Below are 23,815 nucleotides of genomic sequence, written 5' to 3'. Positions count from 1 at the left end.
CGGGCTTTCCTCCCTCATTAAGCTGACACACCACGATATGACTGGAATACTGTTAAAAGCGGTGTTAAACCCAACTCACTCACTCACACTCACTCCTACAAGGAACGTGAAATCACCACTTCCTATGGGTATGCCTTCAACATAGCACCTGTTTCGTTAATCCTAAGTGTTCGATGTCAATTTCCCGTGAAATGTACACCGGTCCGTATCAAATCTGGTTGATGTATTGCCATTGTGTGGATATCACATCAAGGAAATGTCTGGTAATCCATGTCAAATCATTTCCTCCTACACTTTCTTTGTGTACGTGTTATTAGCTACTATTATGAATAATGTGAGATTAAGTCTATTGTTCATTGCAGCTTATGTTTGACAAGTGATTGACGTGTAGCCAATGATATGTACATGACTGGTAATATGTTGGAGATTGTGAGTGGTAGGGTGTCTTGCTGTGATAGATTTTCTAATAACAATACATTGCAGATTATTCTGGTGTTTATCTTTGGGCTTTTTTTGTAGATTTCGATTTCAATTTTTTGTTTGGGTTCATTTTTCTTGATCAATTCTGTACACAAAGTAGACAGGTATTTGTTGGGCTATCTGTCAACTCGTAACTGATCAAGTGTGGTTTTGAAATTTTAATTCTCCAATTTAAAGCTCACCAGATTGAAAGGTGAAACTTCACATACATGTTCCCACCAATGATGACACATAAATTTGTCTTCGATCACAATGCGTGGATCGATGCTCTTGATATTAATCACTGGATTGTCTGGTCTAGACTCGATTATTTACAGACCGCTGTCATATAGCTGGAATGCATTGTGTCGAAGTTGAAGGAGATCGCCTCCTTGGGCTAGTGGTAGAACGTCCGCCGAGAGCAGAAGGTCTGGGGTTTGATCCCTGGTGCGTCTTATCAAAAGATGTTAATAGATAGTACTTGATGTTACCCTGTCTGGTGCTCGGCATTAAGGGGCTAAAACAAGGACTGGTCAGCTCGGAGTCAGTATACTGTGTCTGAGTGGGGTATTCATGTTAAACTGCGGCATGGTATCTCAGTGAGCTAGCACTTTTAAATTGGCATCAGTCCAGATAAGTAGAAGCAGCCACACACACACGCATGCACGTCGCTATATAAGTGCAATAGTCTTGGATGCAGTGTTAAACCCCATTTAACCGCACCAAAGTTGTGGGGACCTATGCTTCAATTTATCTGAGGTTCAACACAAATGAAAAAGATGAATATCGAAGGAACATGCAGGGACCAAGCTTTTCCTTCAAGACAAACACGTAAGGTCAACACATCAAAGTTCGACACTACAATGTAACTGTTTTTACCCTTTTGTCGATACATTAAACTATGTTTATAGCGAACACACTTATAATGAACCAACAGATATAACAAACTTATGTTTTGGTCCAAGCCATTTACTGTATATATGCTGTACATATGCTATAAAGAACTAATATTAGTGGTCCCTTTGAGTTCATTATGACCAGACCGCCTCCGTGGTCTAGTGGTAGAGTGTCCGCCCGGAGAGCGGAAGATCCGGGGTTCGATCCCCACACACGTCATACCAAAAGACGTTAAAAGATGGTACTTGTTGTTACCCTGTCTGGCGCTCGACATTAAGGGGCTCGGAGTCAGTATACTGTGTCTGAGTGGGGTATTCATGTTAAACTGCGGCATGGTATCTCAGTGAGCTTGCACTATAAATCGGCATCAGTCCGGACTAGTACAAGCAGCCACACAAACACACACACACTTCCTTGCACGTCGCTATATAAGTGCAATAATCTTGGACGCGACGTTAAACCCAATTTCACCTCACCTCATTATGACCATAGTTTACTGTATATCCTTATGTCCATAAGTCCATGCATGCATATATGTGTCCCCATACATCACATAGTTTCTCCTCCCTCCAGCCATAACATGGTTATCGTGATTTTCATCACCAACTAAACCCTGCATCTTTTGACATCCAACGAGCTCCAGAAGCACTAAGTCATCCCCACAGGTCTTCCTGCTCTTAAACCATCCCCCATGACACAGCCCTGACACTCCTCACACTGGGATTACACCCTGACATTGCCCGGCCATATTTACACCTCCACGGTACAATGTTTCTAAGTAGGCATGTGTGTGTCCATCTGGTGCTCGGACAGTCCAGTTAGCCAATGTGACGTAACCTCTGTCAGTGGACAGTGTCCACCTGTGGCTTTATGGCCATGTTTGATGTTACCTGGCTCAGCTATGTGGACAGACTTTGTTGATCCCTGGGCAAATTGGTCAAGGATGGACTCTGGGTCATGGTTGTGGTCTTTTGAAATCGGGTTTTATGGGAGATTTTATCAGTTGTTGAATTGCTTTGACTTGTGAGTTGTTTTATTGTCTGAATCCACAGCTGAGACGTCCTGGGTATTGTAGTGCCCTCCTCATTCCAGGAGGACTTGGATTTCTAAAACTAGACTTGCACAAGTCTCTAAGGCAATGATTATTTGTTGAAATCATAAGTTCTAGATTATGTAAGTTATTAGAACAAGTTGTCCCTATAAGAGACGGGAGTCCTAACTGTCCTCATATCTAGACTTGACTATTAGGAGGGTAGAATTACTACACATCCATGGACTTTTCTTTCAGTACAGCCTTGGAGCAAGGCTATTCTAAACCATAAAGATTATTATCTGTTGGACAAATGAATAAATTTCCAAATCAAAGCAGTTATTATTAGTTCTCATTGAAGGCCAAACACAAATGCTGTCACTGTCATATCACAATTTGGTAATTCATTTTGCCTGTGTTGGAAATATATTAATGTATGCACTAACTATGGATATCCAAAATTTTCATGTGTTCCCCTGTTTAGGAGAAAGTAAGCCATGACCCTTTGAACACGCAGTCGTTGCCCCTTGCTTTATGTTGCTGTATAGGTGCTCCCCCATAAACCAGCCTGTATCAGTGTTTATATTATCTTTAGGCCTTTTATTTTATTAGCTGTTTACAATTCCCTATTTTGGCTTGTCTCACATGTTCCTGTCTTTTTTTTCAGGTGAACCATTGACTTGCCTTTGCATGTGTTTGTGACAGGTGCCATCGGTGAGGCAGGGTACGCTCACCATTTTGCAAACACCTGGGCCCACTTGCACAAAACGATCTTAGCGCTAAGACTATTGTAAGCCTTTGTTAAAGTATGGGAGTTAAGATCATCTTAGCGCCTACATCGCTTTGTGCAAGTGGACTCTGGTATCATCACTATTTGATAGTGATTCATAAACTCATGCTCATGATGTAGTCGGAATCATACAATCGTACAATCTTATGAAAGGGTTTTGTCGCTTTTATTTACAACATCCAAACACCCCTAATTAATGAAAAACAAACAAGTTTTAAAGGGTTTCATATTCCACTGTCTGGTGCCCATTTTCTGTGTAGTTTTAGATGCTGTAATTAGTCCAATGTTAGAAACATGGTCTTGACTCAAAGTAACTGAACTGTCAATTAGCCTGCACAGTACTTAGTAAATCCCCTTGGCAGGACATCGTGTTTGATGTTGGTAGTGTCTGTTCTTCATGGTGTGACACTAGTTTCAGCAGCATCGTGGTGAAAACACACAAATATTTGCAGATAAAGTCAAGGAGAACATTAGCCAGTGTGTTGATCTGGCTTCAGATTGAGGACTGTAGAGTAGTTTTTAGTCTTACAGACCCTAATACAAATATATCAAAATTAGCCCATGCAAGTCTATAATGTTTGGCAAGTCTCGATTTCTGCAGTATCAGGATAATGAGGAGAGTCTCTGGGCTCCTTTTTATTAAATTTTTATTACGATAATTTAACAACTTTTTTTTTCCTGTACGATATGTTCATTTCAGAGACTAGATGTTAGTCTAAGAATTTTAGAAGCTATCATCTTGTATGAGTCCTCGAAACAGCTGTAAATCAGATTGCTTGTGACAGGTGCCACCGGTGGGGCAGGATATGCTCACCTTTTCGCGAACACCTGGTATCATCCCCATTTGATAGTGATTCATAAACACATGCTCATGATATAGTTGGAATTGTACAATCGACTCTGCTTTGTGCAGAGATTTCTATTGGATATGGAAAGGGTTTTGTTGCTTTATTTACGCATTCCAAATTGTGAAACAGTTTGCCCACATGTTTTGTTGCCAATGGTCAGTGTATTTATTTTCTAAAACAACTGAAAACAGGCTTCATTTATATATACTACTCAAAAACAATTATGGTCGACCCAAATCTTTCATATCACTCCAGTCCTTAACCTCTTTTTAAAAATCTTTGCCAATCTTAGGACCATCCAATTAGATTTAATTCAAGCACTCTTGTCTCTGACTGGCATATATTCCAGAACAGGACTGAGACTAAATCCAGATACCAATGAATCTGGTTTTATGTCAACATTGTCACAGTTGTATTATGGCTGAATAGGCAACCAGATGTATTGCAAGTAGAAGTGTGAGCATTCATGTAGGATTTTTGGGGTACAAGAGTGGGTGAGTTGTGTTTTATGCTACTTTTAACAGTATTCCAGTTACCATATTCGACGTAATAAGTGCCCCACTCTAATAAGCGCCCGCCGCAATATTTGCTGATATATTGGCTAGTGAACAATCCCAATTGGCACCCCTTCCCGATTGATCAATGTACACAAGACTTATTTATGCGCGTATAATACGCACTTGTGTGTTATATGCACCCTCATTTATGGGCAATTGAATTCTGGAAAAATATCTCTGTCATACATCAACATTTCAGGCTGTCAGCATAAACAACGAAATTTATCTTTCAACTCTGTTTTTTTCACCAAAATAATATTCTAATCAGAGCCCCCTCTTTCTAATTTTGAGAGCGCCCTGGGCGCTTTTTATGTCGAATATGGTATGTCACACTCAGTCAGCTTGATGTGGGCAGAAAGCCCAAAATGATGCAGGTCTCAGACATTTACCACTTTGGTGAAACCCAGGAGCACTGGTATGGTGCTGACGAACCTAGAAACATATTCAGAACGAATCTGGAATTCAAACTCATGATCATAGGTTACTGGCACACCTAAGGGATGCAACTCTGCTCAGGGAAGTGCAGCTTCTCTGACAAGTGAGCCGCCTGCATCCCTTTTGGGTACGAGAACATGCAAACATATCTGGGCTCTATCCCACTGTATACTACAACTTTCACAAGTCTATGCTATCGATAGTGTGGAATTACAATAGTCACAGTGCTAGGAACCCTTTGTGGATCCCGCCTCCTTGGTCTAGAGGTAGAGGCATCTGCCCAGAGTGCGGAATGTTGGGGTTCAATCCCCAGAAGTATAATACCAAAAGACGTTAAGAAATGGTACTTATTGTTACCGTGCCTGGCACACGGCATGAAGGGGCTAAAACAAGGACGGGTCGACTCGGAGTCAGTATGCTGTGTCTGGGATACCCACGTCTTTATATAAGTGCAATAATCTTGGATGCAATTTTAAACCCCATTTTACTTCACCTCACCACCCCTTTGTGGATAAGGACCTCGGGACCTGAGAGTCATTCTTAAAACCTTTGTCAAAGTCTACCCCAAATCTCCAAGGTCTCCAAAGTATGAACAGAGGTCACTTCCCCAAGCTGGCAAGCACAAGGGAAATCCTTATCTAGAGACCCTCAAAGCCTTCTATTTGAAGGCAGAGCTTGCTAGAGAATTCTCAATAAGCTATTTGTGTAAATTAGCCCAAACCTGAATGGCTGCCATTACACTTGTTCCATGCTCTGGAAGATCTGAAGTCTACACAGGGTTAAACCCATTACACCTAGCCAACTGTGTAATGAAGAGGTTAACAGTAAATTCACTGGTTTATTGCCGGAAATCTGAAGAATCCATTTCCTCATTTGGACGCTAGAATGTTAACAGTTGTTCTAATGAAAACCTGGAGAGTTCAGTGGGGTAAAGAATGCAGGCTGGAGTGTGTGGAGCAGGTGATAATGAAATTCCTCCTTAATTGAGCTGGTGTTTGGAGGGGGTGGGGGTCAAAAACAAGGTAACAACTACTTGGGCTTGGGGGGGGGGGGGAAGGGTTCAAGAAGGGGGTGGGGTTAGCTGAGAGCCATGTTGGGGTCTGACAGTCCGAGACATGACCCTATATCACATGGTAATGTCAGACCCCAATAACTTATCCAGTAAGAGGTGACTAATGGGATCGGGTGGTCAGGCTCGCTGACTTGGTTGATGCATGTCATCGTATCCCAATTGCATGGATGGATGCTCATGATGTCAATCACTGGATTGTCTGGTCCAGACTTGATTATTTTTACAGACTGCCGTCATTTAGCTGGAATATTGCTGAGTGTGGCGTTAAACAAATATGGCTAACAAATGTGGCTAAATATTGGATAGTCTCTCATAATTCCCTAGAGCATATACTTTATAAAACATGCCCAATTCCATTATCAGCCTCTTTTCATTTCAAGGAAGTAAACAGATTTGATCCAATGAGGGTTTCTTTATATTGTCATAATAAAAGTTTTTGTTATTAAACCTTATAAATAGGTATATTTCGGAGATCTAAGTTGGGATGGAGGTTTGAGGAGTGAGGAAGAACTTGGGTGGATGAGGGGTGGGTATTTAAGTTTGGGATGAGGTAGAGTTTTAAGAGGGGTGGGTGGAATTTCGGGGGAAGAATAATAATGTGAGGCAGTGGGGAGCTGTGTTCGAAATGAGCTCCTGCCTGTTGACCTGTGGCAAGTAGACCTCGCCTGGGGCCTATTGTTTCAAACTTGTATGGGTCCTTACAGCCTGAAAATAATTTTTGTTACGATAAGCTGCAGTTTTTTAACTGAAGTTCTGAGGAGTTTAGTAAGGGCATGTAGCTTCTATAGTCTGTAGATCCTGATGGCAGCCTGGTTGTTTTATTTCAGCCACATGTGGGGTTCTAGAAAGAGTTGGTTGGAAATTTGGGTTGAGAGCAAAACTTAAACTGTCAATGGGGTGATAAATAAGAAGTTTTGGACGGGAACAAGTTTTATAAGTTGAGGGGATAAGGGTCCAGGAAGGGATCGGGGGGGGGGGGGGGGAAATGTGTCAGGAAGGAACAAGAACTAGAGAGTTCTTGGGGTGGATGTATGGACAGAGAAATAAAGAAGAACTCAAGTGGTTGGAGGGTGGGGTATTTGTTCAGGGTGGGGACAAAAGCTTGCATTGTAGAGAGGATGGGGTTGGGATATGGAACAAGCTGGTAGAGGGGTAAGAATTCTTCTATCAGTTTCTATCAGCTTGAAAGAAACATTGACTTTAATAACAGTCTATTCTTGATGGCCCAGGCTGTAATATTTAAAAAATGACATCAAAAACTATTCAGAAACATACTTACCAAAATCATAAATTATTATCTCGGCTCAAAATGCAATTTTTATGAGTTAAATTTTATCTTATGCTTATTTCATTTATTATTGCCAGATCTTGTACTATGGCTGCTTATGTCTACAAATTCTCACCTCACCTCACCTCACCCCATCTCACCTCACCCCATCCCACCTCACCTCACCTCACCCCATCTCACCTCGCCTCACTAAAACGGTTAGGTAAAACTTCCTGTAAACTAGCTAAAACATTTTAAGACTTCTCCTCAGTGACCATAATAGGAGGACATGCCATGTAACGGTTGTTCCAGAATGTCCATAGACACTGAAGCCCAGCCTTGATCCTCCCAATTTCTCAAGGGGATTCCCATGTGTGTCAACCCTATTGACAGTGTCCTCTGTCCATCATCGATTTTCACACCTTGTCAATGTTTATTTCATTGATTTTGTGTCGTAGATAATTTGCTGTGCCGGACTGAACAAGTAGAGTAAACTATGTCCCAACACTTGACAGTCAGCTGGAGTTCAGCTGTCAAGTGATTAGGTTATCAACAAAATTTGCTCATAAATTGCTCAATAAGGACAAGCCAATGCACTGATCATATGCTCATCTAGTGATGCTGATTTCAATACATTTATCATTCTAAAAGTACAGTTCATAGTGTTTGATATTATGCTTATATCACTGACACTGAGAGTTACCATGTCCAAAACAGTGTTACTCTGTTTATGCAAGTGTTACCATGTGTTAATGTGTTTATAACTGAAAGCTCCAGATAAGCTTTTGGTGTTGTGGGTATTTTACCCTTGCAAATCATTGGGTATCAGTAATTCTACCTGGGTATTCAAATTTCTGTTACCCACTAGTTTTTACACATGTGGGTATTTAAGTTAAATATTTAAAAACACTATTCATCTAGTCCCTCCAAACTGGTGTCGTGTGGGTTCGAGAGCTTTATAGGACTCAAAAATACCACGATACTTCCACAAGAAAGTGTGATCATGATCATGATGTAACTGTCATCATCTAGTTTGGCAAGGTTGACGGAATGCCCATTTATAATTTCAAAATAAGGCTGCTGATTTGCTAATCAAATACGCAGGGTTACTTCACAATATTTAATGATATGCACAAGTTTTATTTTTGTAGCGTATCTGTAATATTCGTTGCGTATTTGATACGTTTTGATTTTATATTACTGCATATTTCTGAATATCTGATGCGTATTTTACGCAGATATGCAGCTTAACTAGAGCTCTGATAACTGTTACCAAGTGTTGCTAGGTCCATAGTGGTGTTAACATGTGTTAATGTGTTTATAACTGTTATCAAGTGTTGCTAGGTCCATAGTGGTGTTAACATGTGTTAATGTGTTTATAACTGTTACCAAGTGTTGCTAGGTCCATAGTGGTGTTAACATGTGTTAATGTGTTTATAACTGTTACCATGTGTTGTTTTGTCCATAGTGGTGTTACCATGTGTTGCTATGTTTATAACAGTGTTACTATGTTTCTGTATTTATAGTAGTGTTGCCATATGTATAACAGTGTTACCATTTTGGTGGGTCATTATTTTTCATATGCCCCAGCAGGCACAGTGCACCAAGATCAGATGATTTGATTTGGACAAGAGGGTTTTCATGGTTTTGCATTATCACCTAAAGCACAACGTGTTCCTGGCCCATGTGATATGTCAGTTAGCATCCCTCTCTGCCGGCAAAGTGGACATCCTTGCTTTCAGCACACGCATCAAGCATTTAAAGAGTCCATGGGGCGGTGGGGTAGCCTAGTGGTTAAAGAGTTCGCTCGTCACGCCTAAGACCCGGGTTCGATTCCCCTCATGGGTACAATGTGTGAAGCTTATTTCTGGTGTCCCCCGCCGTGATATTGCTGGAATATTGCTAAAAGCGGCTTAAAACCATAAAAAAACTTAAAGAGTCCATATAGCCCTTGAAGAAGACACTTGCTATCAATCACTGGTTTGTGTGGTCCAGACTTGATTACTTACTGGCTGTAGGGATGTAGCTGGAGTATTGATGCCTGTGTAGTGAAAGAACAAACAAAGCCATGCAATGTTCTCAGCGCCTTTATCTGTTACCTAGGTGAGGTGAGGTGAAATGGGTTTTAACGTCGCATCCAAGATTATCTCACTTATATAGTGACGTGCATGTACGTGCATGTACGTGTGTGTGCGTGCGTGTGTGTGTGTGTGTACTAGTCCTGACTCATCCCGAATTATAGTGCTAGCTCACTGAGATACCATGCCGCAGTTTAACATAAAAACCCCACTCAGACGCAGTATACTGACTCCAAGCCAACCAGTCCTTGTTTAAGCCCCTTAATGCCAAGCGCCAGACAGGGTAACATCAAGTATCATCTTTTAAAGTCTTTTGGTATGACGCGGCCGGGGATTGAACCCCGGACCTTCCACTCGCTCTACCACTAGACCACGGAGGCGGTCATCTGTTACCTAGTCTTGCAGTAATCATAATCATCTAATATCTTCCTCAGTAGTCACTGATAATAACCCCATCAAGTCAATCATATATCAATGAAGGTAATATTCCATACAACTCAAATCCTTTTTGTAAATGTATGGGAATGCCCTGTGCTCTTGTGGTGGGCGCCTGAGCGGCTGCTCATGGAGCAAAAGGTCAGTGGTTCTATCCCCAGCCATGTCATACTAAAATACATTAAAAGATGGTACTTGTTGTTTTCCTGCCTGGCGCTTGACATTAAGGGATAAATCAAGGACTGGCCGGCTCAGAGTCAGTTTGCTGTGTCTGAGTTGGGCATCCGTGTTAAACTGCAGCATGGTATCTCAGTGGACTTAGGCACTATAAAATCATCATAAGCCTGGATGAGTAGTCACACACTCACTTACACACTGACTTACACAGACAGACCATCTTCCCGAGGCAATGGAATTAACTGACTCTAAAAGTCCAGTTCCACCCTTGCCGAACTTATGTTGGAATTTCTGGATTCGATGGTAACGCCACCAGTGGCTATTATGAGTTATGTCCATTGATGTCCCTCCTGTTGACCAATCAGATTCCACCTTATATCATATGGATTTGCTTCAAATAACATGCCATCGCCGAGTGAAGACAATCTGGTCGATAATCAAGATCTATATTGTAATAAAACAGGTCTTACTTCCCGAAGGGCATCAAATCACATGAGCACCTTGATTACAAACGTGAAAAGATTTGGGAAATATTTCACGCCCAGTTGACAGTACACATGCTTTGCAAACCCTGCAATCAACCGAAATCTGCATGGCAGTTTACAAACCTGTTGTCGATATCGTTATGCGATTTTGATTGGGCTATGCATAGCCTAGTTCGGCTAGGATGGAAACTGGACATTTTTAGTCAGTTAACTAACTCCCTTGCCTCGGGAAAATGCAGACAGACAGAAAGACACACACACACATACATACACACGTCACCATAACAGTGCAATAATATCGAATGCGACAGCCTTTAAACCCCATTTCACCTCACCTCACCATGTGTGAGTAAATATATATGTGATTATGTAGAAATATCGTAATCTGCAAGTCGGTGAAATCTTGTCGTAATTATGTTGTCCTATCATTCATTCTGGAAGGTGTATCAGTGATAAGACATCAATTAGCATGTGACCTTCACCTTTCATTGTTTACGTTAATTGCAGCTGCTGTCTCTCACTTTACATAACGACAAAACCATCAGTAGAGGTCCTTGTGACATTCCTTGGTGAAATGAACGAGCAATCCTGGTTGTCAGTGGTGTAATCTAACCACTGTAATATACAACCACCCATATGTCGTGTTTATCAGCTGATCAACAATGTGATTTGTACAGATGTGCAAATAATAGGGTATTCATGTCAAAAAGTCTTATTATGTATTGATAGTTGTTAGGAAGCAGTATCCTGGCATATATATATAAGTAAACACGTTTTGTAAGGAATGAATGTTATCTTTGATATAAGATTAGGGTGAAATTGTCAAGGAGGCATGATTTCAAATGATCTTTGCAGTCACATAACTAGTTTTATTCAAGCTGCAAAAAAACAAACTTTTTTTTATGTAATCATGCCAAAGTTCAGACTGTTTCAGATTCTTTGACACTAAAATTTGTCCTATATCAAATTTCCCCAGAAACCTTTCATACAGAATAATGAAGTTTCTACTGACATTTAAATTCTACCACTGGTACAATTTAACATGAAATTCAATCTTTGTATCCTTTTTATAAAACACCTAATAGCAAATCCATTATTTGCAATCACAAAAGGATGTTCATTTCAAATGTCACACTTAAATGTTACAGTATGGGGGTCGCAATTGACAAGCTCACAGTTCACGGCTGCCGCTGTCGAAGTGGACCTCCGTAATCCTCAGACTCGTTCCCCACTCAAAATAACAGTAAGTGTACAAAAAAGCTTGTTGATGTCACAAAAGGACATATTTGATTTGTAACATGATGTTTGCCCAGTTGGTTGGCAAGCTCTCTTCACAGAAGCCTCCGACAAACAAAAGATGTCGGGCGATTCATAGTTGCACCTAGACCCCTGCCGTATCCATACCGGGCAAGAAGCACTGGAATAGTGAGTATGGGGAAAGAATATGCCTTCTTTTGTAGCCTCATCTCGAGATGGATTTATTTGTGGGGTAAGACGATCTTTTGTACCTGAAGCTAAGAGTTAACAATTTGACAGATGTTTGTGTGTGCTGTTCCCAGTAGGTTTAGAGCCACTGTTGATTTGTCACAGTTTTGTAAAGGATTAATTTTCTTTATTTTTTTCTGTTATTTTGTTCGTATGGTATATGAAACCATTTGTAGGTAAAAATTGGATTTCATTTTAGATAACGTAACTAAAGTTTTTTTGTTCAAGGTTTTGATAAAATGAATTTATGATTGTTGTGTTGCTATAAGTAGACTTCTACACTATACATACAGCCTGAACAAACAATATTCACAAATGTACAATATACATTATTTATATCACAATGTAGTGAAATGTATGTTTGTTGTTTAATGCCGCACTCAGCAATATTCCAGCTATATGATGGTGGTCAGTAAATAATCGAGTCTAGACCAGACAATCCAGTGATTGATATCATGAGCATCGATCCATGCAATTGGGATACGATGACATACCTCAACCAAGTCACTAGCCTGACCACCTGATCCTGTTAGTCACCTATTACGACAAACATAGTCTGCTGAAGACCTATTCGGATCTTCAGGGGTGAAATGTATGTACGAAGACTCGTAATAGAAGACAACATAGAAGGCCTAATTCATTTGATTTTCCTCAATAAATGTGTCAAATGTCTTTTGAAAATAGGCGTGGCAATTCGCTGTGTAGAGTTGCGTCCCTTGGGCAAGCCAGAAACCTGTGATTGTTGGTTCGAATCCCGTATCGCCCGATAATGTTTCTAGGTTTGTCAGCACCATACCCGTGCTCGTGGGTTTCACCGAAGTGGTAAACGTCTAAGACCTGCATCACTTCGGGCTTTCCTTCCACATTAAGCTGACACACCGCGATATAACTGGAATACTATTAAAAGTGGCGTTAAACCAAACTCACTCACTCACTCACTCACTCACTCACTCACTCACTCACTCACTCACTCACTCAACCACTCAACCACCCAAAACACCCACTCACTCACTTTTGATAATACTTCTATGAACTGTTAAAACTTCAAACTTTGAAACGAGAAAGAGTAAAGAAAAGATTTCATGAATAGAACGTTTATCATGAGTATTGTCATGCATCATTAAGACAGTAAGAAAAACAATGAGCAATTTCCTGAATCATTAAAAGAATTCAGCAATAACTGTCAAGAAGATAGTAATTCAGAGATATTAATGTACGCAAGAATTGAGTGAATCATCTAATGATGGCTTCTGTACCTTCAAAGAAAAAAATCCTTGAAGGCAATTTATGTTGCTATACATTATGATGAAAATATGTTTGACAGCTGGTATGATCAAAGTTCAAAGCATGACTTTAAAATTCACCAAAGCATTTAGAAATCGACAAGCCAAGACTTCATAAACACTTAGAATACTTGCTTCCAGACAGTTTTCTGTTCATAATTTCATGTAAATTTCATTTGATTAGCATCATTATCTGCTTGGCAGCTATTACATAATAAACGAATACGATGCCAATTTCTCACAGCAAGGCGTAATCTTTGCTTTGCGCACATTGGTGCAATTGATGTTTGTATATTTCGCTGTAGGCCTGATAAGACCATTATACCATGCTGGTATACAGTATATTAAGTGCAGTGATGTTCAGTTACGAGATAATTAATCACAAGTAGTTACAGAATGTGTTGCACGAAATTTAAAGGTGATTGGTCTGTGTGAGAAATTTGGAATGAAATTTTGTTAAATTAGTGTAAATTTCAAAGGAATCATTTTGAAATTGAATTTTCTTCAATATGATTGGCTGGATAAGATTATGTAATGTTTTGAGGAGCATATCTGTAGAAGTTAATTTTTCAATAAAAGGTATAACATTTGGGGAATAATTTGGTCTATATATAACCATTAGCAGAATATTTAATTAGAATTCTAAATTCCTGCTTTTTCATTGCACCCTTTTAAAAATTCTCTGACATAATTGTTCAAAACTAAATTACTGTATTCGAAGTAATAAGCACTCCGCTCTAATAAGCGCCCACGGCGATATTTGCTAATATATTGGTTATTGAACAATCCCAATTAGCACCCATTTCGATTGATCAATGTACACAAGACTTATTTATTCGTGTATAATATGCACTCATGTGTTATATGAACCCTTAACTATTGGCATTTAAATTTAGGAAAACTATATCTGTCGTGTATAATACACACAGACTTTTCTTTTGTATCATTTCAGGCTGTCAGCATAAACCACGAAATTTATGATCTTTCAACTGTTTTCTTTTCACCAAAATTTTATTCTGATGAGAGCTCCCTATTTCTAATTTTGAGAGAGCCCTTGGCGCTAATTACGTCGAATACGGTAGGTAAGGCTCAACAGTTACATAAACCTAAGCCAATACTCACACCTGGTCTTCAAAAATAGTTAAAAAAATTCAATTTATAGATCAAAAAGGTCACATGCAGGAAGAACATTCCTGTAAAAAAAATTAAAAGTTAAATAAAAATGAAATCTCTTGAAAAGAAAAAAATAGGTTAGTCAATGGAATTTTATCTTAAAGATATTTAACATTTTGTTTATTTTGGATTTGATCTAGTTTGTGTTGAACAATTCATGTATTTAAGAATTGTTTTTTCTTTCTATTTAAAGCATACCCGCAAAGCTAGCACGTACAAATAAACAGAAAACTTACAACACATATCTATGTTTAATGACATATATATTTATGATTTGTCTGTGTTTAGGTTGGACATAAACTGTATATATCTAGTGGCAATGTTAATATAGACATGATAATTACAAACTATAAAAAAACAGGAACGAAGTATATAAAGACTTATCTTTTTGTTAGAAATTGATTTACTTGAACCAGTTGAGGTCTGGAGATGTATACAACATTTGTTTGAATGTAAATAGTATATTTCTAGGTAAACACAGTAATGGAGGGGGACAGGTGAATTATTGGGGAGGGGGGTGCTTTAACTACTCGGCCCAAGTGCCAGCAGCGATAAGAGATTAAAGCACCCACATTTTTTGCAGGCTGTGCCTATGCGTGAAGGGAAGCTAGTGGTTTATTCAGAGTGAGGTTCTCGTTGGATAAACATTATACAGAATATTGGGACAGGACACAGAATTCATCAACGAGATTTGAAGATTCCTCTTCTGGTTTTTGAACACTTTGAAGAAGAATTTGAAGTTTTCTTGTGTTCTTCATTGTTTGATTTATGTTTGTGAGTTTATCAAACTTTTGAAGACTTGAAAAACAAGATTTTGCAAAAATTCCATCTGGATTTTGGAAAATTCGGTTGCAGGATTTTGAAGAATCTTCTATTCGAGTTTACTTCTGAATTTTGATTGATTTTACTTCTGGACTTACAATTTATGGTATCAAAGTTACTTTTGTTTTTAACAATACTTGTTTCAGGTTTTGAAACATTGGTAACTGATTATTTGTAGAATTGTTGTCATTTTCGACAATATGTGAATGTTTTGGTGCTGTGGCTTCAGTTGATTTCATGAAAGTTTTCCAGTGTTGAAGAAGAATTCAGTTTGTGCTTCATAAAGAATTTTCTTGGTGAGAAGCCATCTTCATTTGACAGGATTTCGTGTGAATATTCAATTTTGTAATTTCAAAAGCTTGTCATTTATTCATTCAAAGGATAGAGAATTTCACAAGACTTGGAAATAAGTCATTGATTTCTTTGAGAAGGATTCAAGTACTCTTTCATAACAGAAATCGTATTGCAAGGCACTGCAAGTTGTGAAAACAGTACACACTGATAGTATTATGAAGACGGAAACCTTTCAAAGCTAATATAGGTCCGAAGACTATCTAATTGTGTACATGGGCACCATGCGTCTTTGACTGGAGACGGAAGGAAATTTGAAAGTCTAAAGCAGAGGAGGTAAGAAATTAATAACTCTAGATCTGATCTTAAGCTCACTGAATCATCAGTATTGGATCATATTGTTCATAACCTTCAGGTTTTGTTTGGCTGTTATTTTTATTGATAAGCAACCAAATCCTCTATTTGGCACTCATTATTTCTCGTGAAATTGTACCTCATGTTAAGACCTATTGATGCCAAATAGGTTTTACATACTGAACCCAGTTTCTGTGATTTTGGTCTTGAAAACATGTGTAAATGCTTGATCTCCTTGAAAATTTATGGTGAAATGCTTGGTCTCCTTGAAAATTTGTGGTGAAATGCTTGGTCTCCTTGAAAGTTTGTTGTGAAATGCTTGGTCTCCTTGAAAATTTGTGGTGAAATGCTTGATCTCCTGGAAAGTTTGTGGTGAAATGCTTGATCTCCTTGAAAATCTGTAGTGAAATGCTTGATCTCCTTGAAAGTTTGTTGTGAAATGCTTGGTCTCCTTGAAAATTTGTGGTGAAATGCTTGATCTCCTTGAAAATTTGTGGTGAAATGCTTGATCTCCTTGAAAATCTGTAGTGAAATGCTTGATCTCCTTGAAAATTTGTTGTGAAATGCTTGGTCTCCTTGAAAATTTGTGGTTAAATGCTTGGTCTCCTTGAAAATTTGTGGTGAAATGCTTGGTCTCCTTGAAAGTTTGTTGTGAAATGCTTGGTCTCCTTGAAAGTTTGTTGTGAAATGCTTGGTCTCCTTGAAAGTTTGTGGTGAAATGCTTGGTCTCCTTGAAAGTTTGTGGTGAAATGCTTGATCTCCTTGAAAATCTGTGGTGAAATGCTTGATCTCCTTGAAAGTTTGTGGTGAAATGCTTGGCCTCCTTGAAAATTTGTTTTATTCAAGGAAGACTAACATACTGGTAGACTAACATTTAGTCTCTGAAGTGAAAATATTTAACATTTCTTTTGTTAAACTTCCTTTCACACCCAATGGAATCTTTCAGCAGATAATTGAGACTGATTATTCTCTGCGTTGATGTTTTATATAGCAGAAAGAAGCCCAGGAAATCACTTCAGTGTTTAGTTCTGAAACTGAAGGGGCAATGGTGGTAGCCTAGTGGTTAAAGTATTCGCTTGTCACGCCGAAGAACCGGATTCGATTCCCCACATGGGTACAATGTGTAAAGCCAATTTCTTTTGTCCCCCGCCATGATATTGTTGGAATATTGCTAAAAGTGGCGTAAAACCATACTCACTCACTCACTCTAAAACTGAAGAAATCTTGACTTGCCAAAGTATTGTAGCATTATATTTAGGAAATTTAGGATATCTTTGCTTCAGGGTCTGTATCAGAGACAAATCGCTAAGTAAAAATCTAATTAAGGTCTGTACCAATTAAAACAATTGTATCCTCAATTTCTAGAGTATTTCGTGTTTTTAGAGTTTGTGTCCGGGTTAGTGTAGTTGTAAGTCTTATGTTTCATTTTGATCGTTTTTTGGTTTTTTTTCATTTTTATTAGGTCTATTGATTCTGTCAATTGTGCAGTATGGCATCAATATAACCTTTGATATTTTGACATGCTATTGATACATTGCCACCAGACCTGCATGGCTTCCGTATTGATAGTCATTACGCCTTCCCTCACTGCACATTTATTTCCATTTCACATGGTCAAAAGAAGATAGTCTTTATGCTTTACATTCTTGGAATGGCGGATGTCTTTTCTCAGTCAGTGTTAATATTCCTGCAGGATTTGGGGTCAGCAGATCTGTAAAGCAAGTGGTTAAGAAAATTGCCAGAGGGCAAGTTGTTCTATGTAATTTAATGCTTCAGTTCTGATTAGTACCTAGAATGGAAATATACTGATGGAAATAAATAAGGGAACACTTAGTTTTAGACACAGTAAATTGAGTCGCCAGCCTTGTCTACCAAATATGCGTTGGAAACAATGCACACAAACACATCTCAACATTTGGTTTTGTATGCATGTTACTTCAATAGCTTCTTTCCTTATATTTGTTTTTGTTGCCTTTGGGCTGTGGGGTAGCCTAGTGGTTAAAGCATTGGCTCGTCACGACGCAGACCCGAGTTCGATTCCCGACATGGGTGCAATGTGTGAAGCCCATTTCTGGTGTCCCCGCCATAATATTGCTGGAATATTGCTAAAAGAGGCATAAAACCATACTCACTCACTCAATATTGTTCCCTTATTTGTTTCCCTCAGTATATGACCATGTTTGGATTCCTGAAACTAATCACAAGATGTTTCATAATGGTGGCTGTACCAACGAAAAGAGCTGATAATCACCGCAAGATGTTTCATCTTTATGTAGTTCATGAAGACCTGTTTCAGCAGCTTATATTAATAAATGATGAATAGATCTTTGAGTCTGACATGCAAATACATGTAACCAAATATAGTTAATAGACGAGGATTTAGGGTGATAATAATATCATTAATTCTTGTTTATATAAGAGTGTCTGAATATTTGTGATAGCCATTCTTTGGCAAGGACTCAAACATGAGGCTCAGACAGTGCTACACTCAGGATCTGTAAGTATCTAACCACCATGAGGTGTTAGTGAGCTATCTTATTTAGTATACTGTATTCGACGTAATATTAGAAATATGGGGCTCTTGTTAAAATATTATTTTGGTGGATAAAAACAGTTGAAAGATATATTTCGTGTTCATGTACGACAGATATATTTTTCCAGAATATAATTGCCCATTATTAAGGTTGCATATAACACACGAGTGCGTATCATACGCGAATAAATAAGTCTTGTGAACATTGATCAATCGGAAGGGGTGCTAATTGGGATTGTTCACTAGCCAATATATTCGCAAATATCGCCATGGGCACTTATTAGAGCAGGGCGCTTATTACGTCGAATACAGTATCCCTTCTATTTTCCAGGAAAGTTCTTCAGGGGTTTATTACCTTTGTTCTATACCCATCCACAGGAAAGCGAAATTTTATTTTTTTAGTTTATGGATTTGACTGAGCCAAAAACCACTATCACACATAAAATCAATATATTCAAATTGATGGGTATTTTCAAACCACTCCATCTTTGATATATTAGAAAGCAAAAAGATACAACTTAACAAATCTTTCAAAATGAAGGTAGCTATTAACTTTTCAAGTAATTATTGATCAAATATATCTCTTAAAAAGCAAACAAAGCTTCTCATGATTTTCTATTTTGCTTTGTGTTTTGATTAATGCACTCACCAATATTCCAGCTATATGATGGGGGTCAGTAAAATATTGAGTTTGGAAGAGACAATCCAGTTATTGATATCATCAACTTCCCGCCTAGGGTTAGTCATGCGCCATGACTGTGGAATTTATTTTTTTTAAGGCATTTTTTTTACTAAAAGCCTAGGAAGTCTAGATCAAATTAACCAATGTCTAGTTTGCTTCATTCCACATAACAGCTGAAGAGGTTCTTTCGAAGAAAAAGTCTAGTCTTGCCTTGGGTTTGAGGACACACGTATTACAAAACGCACTGAGCCTGACCACCTCATACATTTAGTCAACTCATGAATACAACAAGTATGGTTTGATGGGTACCAGTTCTAACCTGGAGTCCTATGGGTGTCTCCTTCTTATGAAGCAATTATAGAACAGTCAAACACCATGTTTCGAAGTTGAAGGGACTAGCATGAATACTTTGAGTTATCCAAAGTTAACACAACCAAAAATGATGAGACTACAGGATGAATATGCAGTCTCCATGCTTTTACATTGAGACAACCGTAAGTTCAACACATCCAAGTCTGACACAACAGTGTTCGACTGTACATAATACTGAAAACATGCCATACATCATGCTCTTAAAGCAATTTCAGGGTTTTTTGCTCAAATTAAACCAATTCACAAAACAACTTCATGTCCAAAAAGAATAAAAGAAAATTGAGCAAATTTTTTTCATTAACCAAAGTTAATTGGTAAACAAACATAGAAGACACAATTGGATAACATTTTCTTTAATTACTGTAAAGGTGATGTTTCAATATAGATCTGATACCGCTGTCAAGCAAGGGTTCTTCTCTTGGGGTACGGATGTTGATGGTGTTGATTGCCACGTCTCCATGTAGACAACGGATAAGTTGGTAAACAAACATGTTTTAAGCATAAAATTTAAAAAATGTAGCAAAATAGTTACAGATCAGTCTATAACTTGTACACAGTTTTACCTTTATTCCTACAAATTGACCTAATAATTTACTTCCAAGGGAGTTCCTTGGGATGCAAATATGGCTGTTTGAATCATAATAATAATATCAAAATCGTAGATTGCATGTAATATAGTGCTGATATTTCCATTCTATTAATAAAGCAACAAAACCCTTTCCATATCCAATAGAAATCTTTGCATAAAGCAGTCGATTGTACAATTCCGACTATATCATGAGCATGTGTTTATGAATCACTATCATATAGTTATGATACCAGGGGTTAATTTTAAGGGTGTTGGTACATGTAGTTGGTTTTCTTCTTGAAATCCCCATCTATAAAAGACGTGAGGCATCGATCTGACATCATTATATTTCCTTGTAATCACGTGAAACTGTAACATGTCGCCAGCCAGCCTCAGGACCCCCATGTTCATGTCTTGGTCCCCATCTAGTCCTGAAAGTCTTAAGGACTAGAGTTAGTGAGTGAGTTGGGTTTAACACTCTTTTAAACAGTATTCCAGTTATATCACAGATTATCAGCTTAATGTGGGTGGAAAGCGCGAAGTGATGCGGGTCTCAGACATTTACCACTTTGGTGAAACCCACGAGGTATGATGCTGACAAACCTAGAAACATAATCGGGGCGAACCGGGATTCGAACCCACAACCATACGCTTCTGGCATGCCCTTCAAGGACATGAAACTAGACAGACCCAGGTAAATCCCTATGGACTTGACTTTGGTCCAGTGATCCATTCAGGAGTATTTTGATGATCCAGACATTTAACAAAATATGTGTTCACACCCCTTCCTCACTGGCACTGAACTTTTTAATGAAACTTGTGTGAATGGTGGGTGCTGCAGGTAGAGCGGGACACTTCTTTACCTTTTACACCCTAGGGACTCTGTTTGAGAAGATATTTGAGACTCATAATAATCTCTGGTGTTGACATTTTGAAGCAATTATTTAGAACCTTCATTTCAATGTAAACATTTTGGTTACACTGTTTGATATCTTGCTAATGTAATATGATATTAGCAGACACTTTTGCTCAAACAGTAATTAGAATGTAATACTACACAGAATGCACTGTGTAGTATTACAAACAAACCCTGTTGGTTGGCTTGGGACCAAAACAATCATGACATTTGGGCAAATTAATTTTAAGTGTTAAAGAGTGAGGACACATGTTGAATTAAATGGTTAGACTAACATCTAGTCTCTGAAATGAACATAATCGTATAGAAAAAGACAGTTGTTCAATTATCTAAAGGGAGCCCAGAGACTCTCTTCATTTCCTGATACTGCAGTAATCTAGACTTGCCAAACATTATAGACTTGCATGGATATATATTTGTATCAGGGTCTGTAAGACAGACTATTCCACGGTCTGTTATCCATTTTGACCAGATCCAGACATTGTAATCCAAGTTCAATTACACTGGTTTAAGAGTCATCACTGCCAACACTGTTATTTTTTATGATTACAGAAAATAATCAGTATTATTACGCATGAGGGCAAACTCATCAGGGTTCATAGAAATCATATGTGCCCTAGGGTCATATCACATCACAAGACAACAGTGTATTGTTTCCGTCACCCGAACAGCACTGATGATGTCATTCAAATCTTATTGTGATGTGAGGTCAGAATGACGTCACACAAGAAATGACGTCATAGCTAAAGATTGTTGTCATTTGACAAATTGTGGTTCCGCTGCTGTGGCAACTTGCTGTCCTTATTGGTAAACACTAAAAATCGTCTCTGTATGTAGACATCTTCACAATAATTAGAACATTATATTCATGCCCAAATTCCAAATTATATTCATTCACTAAATTTAGACACTTGTGTCATAAACATAGTATAACATGAACACTCATATCATATCCTCTATTTATCTATTGGCACATAATAGTAACTCATAAACAGATAAGATAATATTTAATGATTTTACATTTTGGGGTTTCCCTTCTGTTTTGGAGCAAAGAGGTCATTATTGCAGACTGCATTTTCTTGTCAAGGTAAAAATTCTCACAGTATGGTTTTAGATTACCCGAATAGCTGTTTGCTTATTATTCGTCCTTGACATTGGACATTGCAGTCAACAGAATCTAAAGTATAGTAAATGCATTTGCCACATTTTCAACCTGCCACATGTATTTAGTCAACATTCCTATGTGAATACCTAAAACATGGGGCACACAGGTGACTCAGTCATTTATGGCGCCGCAATTCGCTATGCAGAGTAGCGTCCCTTGGGCAGGCCAGAAACCTGTGATCATCCCGATTGCCGGCACCCTACCATGCTCTATGCTTTCACCAAAGTGGTAAACATCTTACACCTGCATCACTTGGGGCTTTCCTCACACATCACACGCCATGATGTAACTGGAATACTGTTTGAAGCAGCGTTAAACCCAACACACCCACTCATAACATAAAGACTATGTCCCTTTTGACACAAGAACTAATCACCAAGATACTCCACACAATAAGTATGCATGAAAAACTACTATCTTGAAGACTTATCTCAACTGGGAGTATCAGATGGAGACAATATGCACCCAAGACAGATTTACCAATTAATGAACACATTGTATGCTGATACCTTCAAAACACATCCAGTATTGTTGTGCTGCAATCTCTTCCCTTATTATCTGCTAGAAGTCAGATGTATGTAATTGATGCTGTTACTTTTGAAAACAGCCCTAATAATGGTAATTGTGGCAGAATGGAACCATTGTTTTATTGTCTTGGAAGATTTTTAAAGTGTGAAAGTTCACAGTCAGATTCCATCAAAAGTGTGAGAGATACGTTTTTATGATGTTTCATCAATTATAGCTGACAAAGATGTCTTTGTAAATACATTTACAGTTTTTATAAATTTTCTCAAGAGGAGTTAATAACTTTCCCACGTGGTCTGAAAAAACTATTTTTTCATATTTTCCAGAAAGGAATCTCGACACTGCAAAAAGATAACAATTCACAACAAACAAATTCTATGCCCATATTGTTTAACTTCTGCTTCTAAAACCTGTGACAAAGAATTGCTTATTTATGTTCCCACTCTTCTCTTGAAACCAATATTGTTTTGTAGGCTTGAAACCATAGCCTTGAAAATAACCTCCTTGATTCATACCATATGCACTAACAGCAAAAAACTCTTGGAATATGCCCTGAGTCTACAGTTCCACCAAAACAAGAAGGGAATATGGTACCAGAATCAGTCAGCCATTTTGGTTTGGCATGGTGATGTTCAGTGATGATTTAAGAAACATATGGACAAGAGTACCATTCAACCAGGCAAGATGGCTGAAAATAGGATATTGTTTAGTGTTGTTTTGGTGTGGTTGATTAGTATACAGTTTGACTGATGCAGGAAGATCAGAGAATATTCCAAACAGACCAAGGCTGTAGATACTGCTGATTTCCTCTGTATAACGACATTATTGGGTATAGGTGTATTTTCGGAATAAAATGTTTGAAGTTGACGAAGAATTTTCCGGCTGCAAATGTAACACAAATTTCAAGACGATGAATTTCATTGCAGGTGTTATTATCTATGGTTTGTTGTGTGGAAAATAGTTGTTTTATAACAGAATATGTTTACAAATGACAGAAACAGGGATAGGGGAAAGTGTAATTTTCACCTTGTTTTTTTCTCACCCCCTTGAAAACACAGCTCAACCAAATTAACAAGGACAAACTCCCAATACACCCACATGCAATATACAGGTTCG

The 23,815-nt window shown here is 38.3% G+C and overlaps 1 protein-coding gene across 1 annotated transcript in view; it reads left to right on the top strand.

Moving 5' to 3' along the window:
• The first annotated feature begins 11,682 nt into the window (after nt 1-11,682).
• LOC139452279 (leucine zipper putative tumor suppressor 2 homolog) overlaps nt 11,683-23,815 on the top strand; it is a 98,079-nt gene continuing 85,946 nt past the window's right edge. Inside the window, exon 1 of the mRNA XM_071233686.1 lies at nt 11,683-11,773. The gene's annotated coding sequence lies outside the window, so the exon portion shown is untranslated. The remainder of the gene's footprint in view (nt 11,774-23,815) is intronic.

Source organism: Haliotis cracherodii, unplaced genomic scaffold, assembly GCF_022045235.1.
Source record: "Haliotis cracherodii isolate W230 unplaced genomic scaffold, xgHalCrac1.p SCAF_9, whole genome shotgun sequence".
NCBI classification, from domain to species: Eukaryota; Metazoa; Mollusca; class Gastropoda; order Lepetellida; family Haliotidae; genus Haliotis; species Haliotis cracherodii.
This window is presented reverse-complemented; position numbering and strand designations above follow the sequence as displayed.